Genomic DNA, 13386 nt, shown 5'->3' with positions numbered 1-13386 from the left:
AGCATTGTTCTGCTTAAAGAAAATGGAGAAAACAGTAGCTTTACTGTCACTATGAATCAGGCAATCAAATAGTTAAAAGCAAGAGGTCAAAGCCAAATGGTCAAGGGTAGCTCCTGGATTGGTCATTTACTAGTCCCATGATCTTGAGTAAGGTGTGTGTGTGTGTGTGTGTGTGTGTGCGCGCGCGTGCGTGCTGGGGTGGAACCCAGGGCCTTGTGCATGGGAAGCATGTACTTACCAGTGAGCTACATCTCTAGCCCTAGTTACTTAATTTTTTTTCCTGTTCCTTAGTTCATTCACCTGCAAAATGAGGTTAATGATTGTATTTACCTCACCAGGTTGTGAGGATAGAATAGTTAATACATGTCCTTTAAAATAGTGCTAGGGACACAGTAAGTTTTGTGTATTCACTTTCACTATTACTCCAAGGCTTTGTAACAACAAGGTTTTGTTCATTTCTGTGTCCTAAATACCTAAAACGTTCTCTGGCAATAAATGAATTGAATGGATTTGATGAATGAATGGCATCATTCCTTGCAGCTTCAAAGTAATATCACTTCTGACTGGCCAGATATGGCTCTTAGCAATAGGTCCAGGGTGCTCTGACATCCTGCACCTTAGAAAGGCAGTGCCTCAGTAAAGGGGATGGCCTGGAGGAAAGGGCATTGCAATGACAAGGACAAGTCCTGCTATTTCTATGGCCTCAGTTTTTCCTCCAAGTAAAATTTAAAAATTGGATTCCATCTCTTGGGTCCCCTTCTTCCTCCGGGAGAAGTCTTTTCTGCTGTCCTTTAATAAACTTTTATTTTCCACTCTAAAAATAAAATAAAATAAAATTTAAAGGTTGGAACCAGAAGATGTGACTCAGTCGAGGGACAGACTGTTAAAGAAAACTGACAACACACAGCTTTTTTTTTTTTATCTAAAAAAATTAGATAAGCTCACAGAAAACCATGACCCTGGAAAATAATTGTTCAACTATAAAAATGTCCCAAAGAGACATCAAAAATTATTCTAAAATCTGTAACTCTGCTCTAAAATTACAATATACTACTTCTCCATTAGCACAGATTAAATATTTTATTAGGATTGCCACTCAAAGTTACATGAAGGAAAGGGGTACCAATCTTGAAGACATAAATACTCTTTCAAAGACCCCAGCCAATACCCCTATGGTCCCCAGACTCCATCTGGCCAGAGCATGGGGATGCTCCTGCTGGCTGCCCCTCACCTGGGAAAGAAGCACATCAGGGAACAGCACACTCGAGATTCATTACTGTCAGATCAGTTGAAATTACATGTATTAGTGCTCAAATTAGATTGTTTACAATAATAACAATTACCATCAGAGGAAAGGCAGGCATTGAAATGTGCCTGTGCAGTTGACGCCCAAGAATAATGGAGAAGCACACCCCACACTTGGTATGTGTAATGAGTACCTGGAAGACACACAGAGAGGCACAGATCAGTGGCAGGGGAAGCATGAGTGAGCACAGCGCTAAAGGAACTCTTTGGTGGACCTTACATGTTAGTGAGGTCCAGCAGAGTCCAATCTCCCTTCTCCCTGTGACAGGCTAAACTTGACCTTTAGGAATAAGATAATGATTTACTCCAAGGTGCCTTCAACTCACTTTGTATGTGTGTGTGTTGCAGGGTAGGGAATTGAACCCAGGGGTGCTTACTCACTGAGCCACATCCCCAACCCTTTTTATTTTTTAGCTGGTATTTTGAGACAGGGTTCCGCCAAGTCACTTAGTACTTCACCAAGTTGCTGAGGCTGGCCTTGAATTCGTCAACTGGCTGCTTCAGCCTCCAGAGTTGCTGGGATTACAGGTAAGCACCACCGTGCCTGGCCTCAACTCGCTTTTGAACCTTTCACAGCTCTGTTTTGTGAGAGATGGAATTTCTCTTCTTTAGACTAGGAAATTTCCTCTTAGGGCACCCACACCCACTAGGGCCTTAGCATCTCAGACCTGGTCAGCTCTTCATACTGAACCCAGCATACAAAGCCACCTCCTACCTGACATAATCTCGGTTTATCAACTCTGTAAGTTTAGTGACCCAATGTTTATTCCAGGGACCAGATGAGACTGTTGGTCATTTAAAGCCTTTGTCTAAACTGTTCTGACCTAGTGTTCTCTCACATTTGGAGAATATCAATCTTTTCTTTGACAGATTCCAGTTATGTGTCCTTGCTTAAGGAGAGGACCTCCTATTATTGGGCACTGAATTTCAGCCTCTCTCTCTTTCTGTGTACTCTGAGCTCTGTCTAGTACTTTTGAGTACTTATTCTTTCCTTCAGCCCTCTCTTAATTAACCTTGACATTAGTAGTTAATCTTTAATTCCTCAATATTATCATAATTACTATGTTAATAATATATGCTCATCACAGAACAAAGAGGAAATATAGGAAAAAAGAAAGAAAATCATTGAAATTTGAAATAATTTCATCATTACTTTTTCTCTTCAGGCAAGAAGAGATCATAACAAAAATATAAAAGTGGCTCAGGCATTTATGTTTAACATTTCATCTGGAAAATATGAATTCACACTAGACTGCAAAAAAATAAATAGTATGCAGAGTCCTGTGGACCCTTTGATCTTTTATTTTTTTTGGTGGTGTACTGGGCATTGAACCCAGGGGCACTCTACCATTTAAGTTCATCCCCCTCCCCAGCCCTTTTTCAGTTTGTTGTTGATGTTGTTGTTGTTGTTGTTTGATACAGGGTCTTGATAAATTGAGGCTGGCCTCTAACATGTGATCCTCCTATTTCAGCCTTCCATGTAGCTGGGATTACAGGTAGCCCCTAATATTACATCTTTATAATCCTCGCCTCTGTCTGTAACCCATGATGATCGTGAATATGTTCTACATATCTACCATTTTGTCTTTTTGAAATTATCATAAGACTGGAATCATGATGTATGTGATTTTTTGAGATTAACTTTTTAATAGCATAAATCCTTGAGATCATCCAAGTTGTTGCATGGATTAATAGTTCATTGCTTTTTCTGGATGAATAGTATTCTGTAGTAGGGCTCTGCCATTGTTTGTTTAAGCATTCACCCATTGAAAGATGTGATGGTTGTTTCTAATTTGGAGTTATTAAAAATAAAGCTAATCTGAATGTTTGTGTGCCTGTTTTTGTCTACATGTAAGTTTTCATTTCTCCTCCTCCTCCTCCTTCTTCTTCCCTTCTCTCCCCCCTCCTTTTCTTCTTCTTCTCCTTTTCTTTCTTTTTCTTCATATCAGGGATTGAACCCAGCATACTGAACTATGTCCCTGAACTTTTTTTTTAAGAGAGAGAGAGAGAATTTTAATATTTATTTTTTAGTTATCGGCGGACACAACATCTTTGTTTGTATGTGGTGCTGAGGATCGAACCTGGGCCGCACACATGCCAGGCGAGTGCGCTACTGCTTGAGCCACATCCCCACCCCTATCCCCGACCTTTTTGTTTTTTATTTTGAGATAAAGTCTCATTAAGTCACTTAAAGCCTTGTTAAATTGCTGAGGTTGACTTCAAATTCACTATTCTCTTCCTCAGCCTCCAGAGTTGCTGGGATTACAGGCATGAGCCCCTGTGCCTGCTATACATTTTCAATTCTTTAGGACAAATTCTTGTGAGTTCAATTACTTTCATGAAACTGCCAAAATGTTTTTTAAGAGCAGCTGTACCAGAAATCCGGTCTCTCCTCATTCTCACCAGTATTTGATGTTAACGCTATTTTTAAAATTTTTTATTTATTTTTTATTTTTAAATTTTTAAGGCGTGTACCCCAGATTGAACTCAGGGCCACCTGACCACTGAGCCACATCCCCAGCCCTATTTTGTATTTATTTAGAGACAGGATCTCACTGAGATGCTTAGTATCTCACTTTTGCTGAGGCTGGCTTTGAACTCAGGATCTTCCTGCCTCAGCCTCCTGATCTGCTGGAATTACAGGTGTGCACCACAGCACCTGGCTATGGCTATTTTTATTTTAGCTGTTTTAAGTAAAAAGCATTTATAACAGCAACAATATCTCAGAAGAAACGGTGGAGACAGACAATGAGACTTCTTGCTTGCTTTAAAAAATTTATAATTTTCAATTTAATATTCAAAGTTGTGTTGTATAATTCTTATATAAGAATCTACCCCCTCCATTAAATACTACTTTGTTTTATTTTATCTAAAAAAAAATATGAAAGAGTTCAATCTGGCATGGAGATTTCATTCAATTTGATGTCACATTGTAAGTACATTCACGGAAGATATTTTGAAAAGTATCCAGGATTTAGGGCTAGACCTTAGAATACTGATGATCAAAACAGGAGTTCTTGATCAGTGTTCTGTTTTGCTTGTAGGACAGTTCTGGTTTATGCCTATTGTCTAATATGCCGTCTGGTTTAGCATTTATTCTGGATTTTTCAATTTTTAATGAAGTATCTATCAGTAGTAATTGTTACAATCAAATAAGCTAGGGTAGAATTAAGAGGTTTCCACACTCAGTTTCTACCTTCTGCCACGTCACACCCTTCATAGTACGGGACACTCATGTGAGGTGAACAGGTTCTCACGTTAACCTGTGATTAAATCTGAAAGACTCCTGGAGACACTTTGTCTTCTCCTGACCCTTTCTTTGGGACACATAGCTAACTCACTCTTTTGAACCTGCTGCTCTGCTGGCCACTTGGTATGTCAGCAGGCTAGGCCACAGCCAGGGCCAGGGTCAATGAGAAACATGGGTCATGGGGACACCCTAGTGTAAGTAAGATGCATGAGAAAGCCTAGAAGAAGTTCTTACATGGTGGTTTTGCTGTCTAAAATCTACAACTATTCATTTTACTGATAACACATTTATATGGCAGTGATTTCTTTTAATAGCAATGAGATCTATAAAAATGAATATCATAGAAAAATTAAGCACTAAAAATCCAATTTAAACATGGTGGCACATACCTGTAATCCCAACTACTTGGAAGACTGAGGAAGGAGGATCACAAGTCCTAGGCCAGTCTGGAAAACTTAACCAGATGCTGTCTCAAAAAAAAAAAAAAAAAAAAAAAAGAATGTGCTGACAGAAAAGTTAACTATTAAAACTTTAGAAAATGCATTTACTTATCATTCTTACTCTGGAAACTTGATTTTTTGCTTAAATCAAGTGACTAGGTTTTTTTTAAGTATCTCTTAAGATATTTTTAATTCCAAGCATTCTTATGTACATAGAATAAATAAAACAAGAGATGTTACATGTTGTCTCCATTAATAGAATAATTGCCAATTTTATTCAGTGTTATCTTTTATTTTTTATTTTTTTCCTTGTACTAGGGATTGAACCCGGTGCTTAACCACTGAGCTACATTCCCAGCCCTTTTATGTGTTATTTAGAGACTGGATCTTGCTAAGTTGCTTAGGGCCTAGCTAAGTTGCTGATTCTGGCTTTGAACTTGTGATCCTCCTGCCTCAGCCTGACGAGCTTGCAGGGATTACAGGTATGCACCACCATGCCTGGCCAGTGTTATCATTTACTTCAATAGAAAAAAATTTCATTGCAATGTTGGCTCAATATATTTTACCCAATTCATGGTATCAAAGTAGAGCTTTCAGATGTTCATTCTTTTACACCTCATGTTATTGTGAATGCAACTGGAAATTCCACTAAAAAATGAGACATTGAAAGTAAAATTATTTTTTATGGTGACAATAACAAGTTTTGGTGGAACAGAACATCAAGATAAAAAACAGTATTTTCCAGCTGTGAGCAGAAATGCACTGAGAAGTGGTGAGCTCGTCATAGAATTCATACCCATGTCCAGACAAGCTGGGAAAAGAAGCTGTAATTGACAAAGTGGACAAATACGACCTAATGCACAGTGTTGCTGATCTACAAAGCTGGTTTGAGCACTCACTTAGGCCAGCATGGTGCCACATGCTTTCTGTCCTTCCTGCCTGATAGGTATAGGATGTTAGAAGTGTTTGAGCCTCTGAATTTATATATTAACTTTATATATTAACCTATCAATGACATTGAGCATTTTTATAAACAAATCTTCTAAATTTGGTTTGCATGTTATTCAAAATGTTAGAAATATGTAAAGTATTTATTGATGAGAATGCCAAAGACTTCAGCTTTTGAAGCTTTAATGAATTTGCTGTTATTGGTAATAAAACTTGCAAATGGAAAGATACTGAAATGTATCCCTACAAATGCAAGAGAGAGAGAGTAAATAAATTAGAAAAGAGAACTCAAATAATCCTCAGGTATAATTTGAAATTCAACAGTTGTATTTTGGAATATCTTGTGGGAAATATCTTTTGGTAACAATCCAGGGTAAGTGTATATTCAGTTTGGGGGCATCTACACTTGGCAAGACATTCAAAAGATTCATAAAGGCCTTTATTCAATGAATTTTTGCTTAAAAAATCATTTGTCAAACAGGGCACAGTGAAGGCTGAGGCAGAAGGATGGAAAGTTTGAAGCCAGGCTCAAAATAAAACAAAAAGGGCTGTGGATGTAGCTCTGTGGCAGAGCACTTGCCTGTCATGAGCAAGGCCCTGAGTTCAACACCCGGCCCCCAGCACTACCAAAAAATAAAAAAGAAGAAAGAAAAAAGAGAAAATCATTCGTCGAAATACTCTAGAGACAAAAAAAAAAAAAAACAGTACTTGTGAAAATAATTGGACCGAAATGTTCAATTTGAAAATTGAATATTTCATTGGTGAAAAGTCAAAAATTAAATTGCAAATATATTCTGTTTAGCAGAATTTGTTTTGAGGTCACTAAGTGCTTCAGTACCTAGAGAGAGAGTTATTTTTTCAGACAATAGGCAACTTAAGGTGATAACAATTTTAAAATGTATTAACCTTAGAATGCAATCTTCAAGTTGATTGCAAGCACTTATAGATTAATTTACCATAATAAGACCATATTAAAATATATATTCCTCAGAAAAATACCAGTGACACTATATTAAGCAGAATATTACAAAAATTGATTAGCTCAGAAAACTTAACACCAAAACAACAAATAACTCAATAAATAAATGGGCAAAAGAACTAAGCAGATATTTCCCAAAAGAAGAAACACAAATGGTCAACAGATATATGAAGAAAGTTCAACATCCCTAGTAACCAGGGAAATGCAAACCAAAACTACATTAAGATTTCATCTCACTCCAGTCACTATGGCAATTATCAAAAATACAAACAATAAGTACTGGTGAGACCGTGGGGGGAAATGTACACTTGTACCTTGTTGGTAGAACTGCAGACTAGTACAACCATTCTGGAAAGCCACGTGAAGGTCCTTCAAAAATCCAGGAATGGAACAACCCTATGACCCAGCTATGCCATCTCTTTGTATTTATCCAAAAGAACTCAAATCAGCATGCTTTACCAATACAGCCACTCCGATGTTTATAGCAGCACAATTCACAATAGCCAGATTATGGAATCAGCCCAGATTACAATCAATAGATGAGTGAATTAGAAAAATGCATACACACATTGGAGTTCTATTCAGCCATAAAAAAGAATAAAATTATGGCATTTGCTGGTAAATGGATGGAAATGGAGAACTTCATGCCTAGTGAAATAAGCCAGTCTCAGAAAATCAAGGAGCAAATGTTTTCTCTCATATGTGAAACTGGAGCAAAATAAGGGAAAGATTGTATATCATAAAGATATAGGGAAGATCAGTAGAATAGGAGATTAAGAGAGTGAAGAGGGATAGGAAAGGGGAGGGGAGGAAATGCAGAATCAATTATGTGCATATACTAATATACCACAGGAAATTTTACCTTTATATATATGTAGAAAGCACCAATTAAAATGAATAATAAATGAGTGAAAGGAAGATCATTATTAATGAGTAGAGTAAGCAGAACAGGGAGAGGGAGGGGAAACAGGAACTGAAATGGAGTAAATAAAATTCCATGCATGTATGATGTTGTCAAAATGAACCCAATTTTGATGTATAGCTAATAAATGCTCTAATAAAAAAGAAAACTACCAGTGACTTAATATTAAACAGAATACTATAAAAACTGCATTGACTTAATATTAAACAGAATACTATAAAAACTGATGAAAGTATATTAATATAATAAGAATAAATTTTCTGATATCATTTTTTAAATTCTGATAATCAACATAAATAATTATAAATTTTTCTTTTTTATTCTTTAGAAAAAAAATGTTATTTTTGAAATAGGTTTGAGGCACACTTTATAAGACTACCACTCTTTTTTTTTTTTGGAGATATGATCTCACTATCTTGCCCAGGCTGACCTTGAACTCCTGGTTTGACCTTGAACTTCTTGCTTCAGACTCCTGAGTACTGGCACTATAGGCACTACTACTGTACCCATCTTTAAGTCTACTATTCTAACAAAACTAATTTGTTGGTCAACAGATGCTTTTGTAGGGGAGCAGATTTGGCACTGAACCCAGAACCTTGCACGTGCTCAGCTAGTCCCCACACATAAATACATAGTTTTAAAAAGTGCATAATTAACAATTTTAGTATCACTCTTAGAAGTGTCCAAATCTGAAAGATGAATTAAATGATCACTCTATTCAGGAGGCACTTTTATATTAATCTTTGTTTCAACAAGCAGACTGTAGCATGTTCATGCAGAGATTACACAGATGGTTTGGTGGGTCAGTTGCCTTGGAATTAAGTTCTCCTAATGGTGGGTGATGGCCTGAACACAATGCAGTACCACACTGACAATGAAGAAAATGTCTCTAATGATGTCTACCAAATATTACAGGATTCTTCTTCCTTAAAAAGAAAAAGGGAAAGTCAAATAACTGTGGCTTTGCAGTTGCAAGAGGATAGCTATGCTTTCCATGTTCATAGAGCATAAAGGTACTATAATAATGGTCTTCAGTTTCATAAAGAGCTGAAAAAAAGAGCTCCTACACAGCCCTTAAATCCCACACTGTCCAGGAAGAGAAGAGGGATACAGCCACAACTTTCTTCCATGATATCCTTTTGGCTTACCCTGCTTCACATAATAATCTAACTTCTACTGTCCAACTTCTGGGCTCTGGTAGAGGCATTGAAAGATTTATATCAAGCTGCATCCCATAGACATAACCTTAGTACATTCTGTAAGCTAATGTGCTGGGCTTGCTGTGGGTGTGGTGGGGGCAGAGATTGAACCCAGGGCCTCACACAGGCTAGAGAAGTGCTCTGCAATTGAGCTGCACCCCTAGCCCTCCGTGCCTAATTCGTAATTTCACATAAACCTTTCTAGGTTTAGAAAGCAGCAAGCATAGAAGAAAGAATGTAAATGCTGACGCTAGATACCATTTCACCAGATGTGTTCACTTGGACATCAGAGCTCCTTATCTCTCTTTCAAATACTAACCAGGCCAGACCCTGCATAGCTTCCAAGATCAGACAAGATCTGGAGTATTCAGGGAGATATGTCTATAGACAGAACTCCTCATCTGTTCAATAAGAATGATAATAATAATACCCAGACACAATAGAATTTGCAGCCCGAGGACAATTTGCTATTTAAAATACAATTAACTATTCTTGCTTCTGTCCCTTAGGAAGGAAACAATTGCTCAGGAGTAGGTCAAGGTTTTTACACAACATATTTGTTTGTAGGTGGTGCTGAGCTTTGAACCCGGGCCGCACGCATGCCAGGCAAGTGCGCTACCGCTTGAGCCACATCCCCAGCCCTAGGTCAAGTTTTTTGGCCAATGAAATCCTTTGATTAGCACCACATGCTCAAACCCTGGGCAGAGGATATGGGTTGGAAATCTATCAGGAAAAAAGGAGGAGTTCTAGCTAAGCTAAATTTCAGTAAATAAAGAGACATTTGAAGGGACTCTGTAATCTGAAATTCTCTATCCCCAGACTCACCCTTCTGTTTTATTATTCCAGGCACTTTTAACAAAATTGTAGTCCATTTGATTGCCTCTTAGAAATGGTATTTTGGGAAACTTTAGGATGGGGTCAGCATCACGGACATGTAACCTGTGCAGTCACACAAGGCCCGAAGCCTAAAAAGACTCTATGCTTGGTTTAATGCCTTCCTGTCACCATCCTGAATGTCTTTCATTTTCTTTTCCTCCCTCCCTACAACCCCAGTGCTGAGGATAGAACCCAGGGCCTTGTGCATACTAGACAAGTGCTATACCACTTAGCTATACCCCCATCTTGTCTTGAACTTCTTTTTAAAAAAAGATTATATATATAATTTTAGTTGTAGATGAACACAATACCTTTATTTTATTTATTTATGTGGTGCTGAGGGTCAAACCCAGTGCCTCACATGTGCTAGGCAAGTGCTTTACCACTGAGCCCCAACCCCAGCTCTCATCTTGAACTTCTTAATAATTTTTTTTTAACCAAGGGTCTTTTTATTTTCATCTTGCACAAGGCCCTAAATTATGTAGCCAACCCTGCTTTAGGAATAGGATCCGTATTCTCTCTTGGAGTCCATGGGTCAGTGAAGATAAGGGACATGTCAGAAGACCAAATGTCAGTGAGAGTAAGAATTCAGAAGGAACACATCAGAGCTAGTGGTAACTTAGATCAAGTGATCTATCCCAACCTCAGTGACAGCATTGGATTCCCACAGAATATAAGGAGATCCAAATCAATTTTATGTAATTTTCAAAGACTGGGGTAACCCCAACATCATCTGTATTATATTATTCTAAGTAGATAGTATAATATATTGCAAAATTCTCTAATATTATTATCTCTTTAGAATTATATTTAGAGTAGCAATGAGAAAGTATGACTGCACATGAATAAGCACTAATAAACATGTGTTTTTGGTGCTTCTCTGATTCTCTCTTCCAAATAATATATCTCAAGATGTATAAATTCTGGACTCTGAAGAGCTACAAGATCTTATTTACAGATGTGTTTCTGGATGTATTGTGAATGATATTCTCATAACAGCCTATTTTAGTTTTACCAGAATTTCCAGGGCCAGACTGACAATGAAAAGAAAGTGTTAATTGGAAAGTAGAGCAATGAAAACAATACTGCTCTAATGTGTTTATGGAGAAATATTTTTAACACAAATAGTAGCTCTGTGGCCCAGCCTCACTGTGAACATCAACCACAATCGGGGTCATTTTCCCTCTGAGGATACCAGGGAACAGAAAGAACTCATTTTATTCCAAACCTGGGAGAGGTTTATTTATTCCAAACTCTTGGACCTTCGGCCTATATCAATTTTCTTATTCTGAAATACATTTGCTTTTCCATTTGAGGTGAAACAAAAATCTTTCTAATATACTCAGCTTTCTTTGCACACTGCTGTCCTATAGAAAGGAAAAATTAAACCACATACATCTTTTACTTCGTATTCATGTCAAGTTTGTCCAATATGAAATCCTTAAATTCTTAAAACACGGATATTTGACTTTAGGTCTTGATATGGTGATGTAAATAGAAGCAGGTCATTTCTAGGGCATTATCTCATTGTACTGTCCTGTGCAGAAGGGAGTGGATGTTTGACACTCATCAGCCTCATTTCAGTTCTTATCCAGAAAGAGGATGTGGTAGGCAGAATTCTAAGATGACTGTCAGTGGACCCATACCCTTGAGCAAGAGCCATAAGTTGCTTCTAAACAGCAGAATAGGGCAAAGGGGATGGGACATCACTCTCATGATCATGTTACATTGTATAAGATTTTTCTAGCTGTAAATAAGGTCTGTAATCAGTTGACTATTTAATCTAAGAGAGGTTGTCCTGGGTGGCCTGACCCAATCTGGTAAGCCCTTCCAAAGAGGATCCAAAGGTCAAAAATGCTGGCTTTAGAGTAGCAAGCTGCCATAACTTCTACAATACAATACCATAAATACTACCAACAACTACATGAATGTAGGAGAGGATCCCAAACCTCAGGTGAAACCCCAGCCCCAACTGACATCTTATTTTCAGCTTTGAGAGTCTCTGAGCAGAGAAACTAACACAGCAGTGCTCAGATTCCTGAACCATGCAACAGTGAGATCTTAAGTGTACTCTCAAGGTGCCAAATTTCTAGTAATTTGCTACACAGCCAAAGAAAACCTAATAGACAGGGCTAGAAAACCAAAGGTAAGGGCCAAATAGGAAACCTATCGACCTACCAAGGAAGTCGTGAGCTAGATGATAATTAACCAACTGAAAATGCTCAGCCACTGAGAGCCCCATCATAGCCCTATTCCTTCACAGGGAAACAGAAGTGAGAAAAGAAATAATAGACTCCTTTTCAGGTCTGAAATAAAAGCCACCTCTCATTTAATTATCATCCAGTGCACTTCCATAATCTTAGCTGGTTTGCTATTCAAGTCAGACTTCTTGTTGCAGAGCAAAGGGAAGACAGAAATGTAATCTCAAGGTTATTGATTATCTTCCAAAGTATCTATGTGCGTTAGTCAGCAACTCTCCTTTGCAATGTCTTTGAAAGGTAATAGCATTTAGATGCTACTGCGCTGCTCCCATCCAGTTCTCCAAATCAGCTAGAAAATGTGAATCACTTCTTTCAAATAGCTAGAGACAGCAGTATGTGGCCCCGGTATCACTTAATAGTGTGATCTAATTACTGATTTTTTTTTACTCCATTTATAAAGAGAAAGGGGAAAAAAATTGGGCTCCACTAATGTATGAAGCTGTTGGATATAAGGAGTCACCCCAAAAGCTCCTGTGTTAATGCAGGAATATTTAGAAGTAAAATGATTCAGTTATGACAGCTGTAACTTAATCAGCCCATCCTACTTTGAACAAACTGGCTGGGAGAACTATAGGCAGGTGGGGTGTGGCTGGAGAAGGTGAGTCACTGGTGGTGGTGGGGGGGCCTGGAAAGGTACATCTTCTCTGTGGCCCCTTCTTCCCCTACCCCCTGCCACTCTCTCTTTCTCTACTTCTCAGGTCTGCCACGAGGTGAGCAACCTTTCCGCACCCTGCCCTTCTGCCATGATATTCTGATTCATCTCAGGCCCAGAGCCATGGAGTTTGCCGAACTTGGACAGAACCTCTTGAACAGTAAACTAAAAACTTTTCCTCCTCTAAGTTGTTCTGGTCAGATATTTTGGTCACCCAGCAATGAAAACCTAACTAACACAGAAACCTTGAAGAATCTTCAATGACTTTTAGTATTGGAGCTCTTGGGTTCTAGGAAATATATAAATTTATATGAAAGAATTTACTTAAAGTGGTCTGTTGTTTACTCTATCGTTTAGTTCCTGAAAAGCTGTGAATCAATTTTGTCATCAATTAAATCTCATTTTCAATGCATCAGGGAGCTCAGCATTTGGAGGAAGTCTGCAGTAACGCAAATTAGCTTTTTGTGGTATGTTTAATTAGGCAATCTAAACCTTCTGCTATATTAATATGGATTTGTGCATATCAGGAGTTCTTAAGGTGGAGAATTAGTAAG

General features: G+C 38.1%; 2 long non-coding RNA genes across 2 annotated transcripts; one reads left to right on the top strand and one right to left on the bottom strand.

The window, feature by feature from the left end:
* Positions 1-1066: 1066 nt before the first annotated feature.
* On the bottom strand, positions 1067-5055 carry LOC144377800 (uncharacterized). Its single transcript, XR_013438956.1, has 3 exons — positions 4945-5055; positions 1344-1439; positions 1067-1231 (listed from the first exon to the last, which is right to left on the bottom strand). It is a non-coding gene; the product is annotated as an uncharacterized LOC144377800 (long non-coding RNA).
* LOC144377799 (uncharacterized) lies at positions 1448-13151 on the top strand. Its single transcript, XR_013438955.1, has 2 exons — positions 1448-1833; positions 12879-13151. It is a non-coding gene; the product is annotated as an uncharacterized LOC144377799 (long non-coding RNA).
* The last annotated feature ends 235 nt before the right edge of the window (positions 13152-13386 follow it).

Source organism: Ictidomys tridecemlineatus, chromosome 5, assembly GCF_052094955.1.
Source record: "Ictidomys tridecemlineatus isolate mIctTri1 chromosome 5, mIctTri1.hap1, whole genome shotgun sequence".
Taxonomy (NCBI): Eukaryota; Metazoa; Chordata; class Mammalia; order Rodentia; family Sciuridae; genus Ictidomys; species Ictidomys tridecemlineatus.
This window is presented reverse-complemented; position numbering and strand designations above follow the sequence as displayed.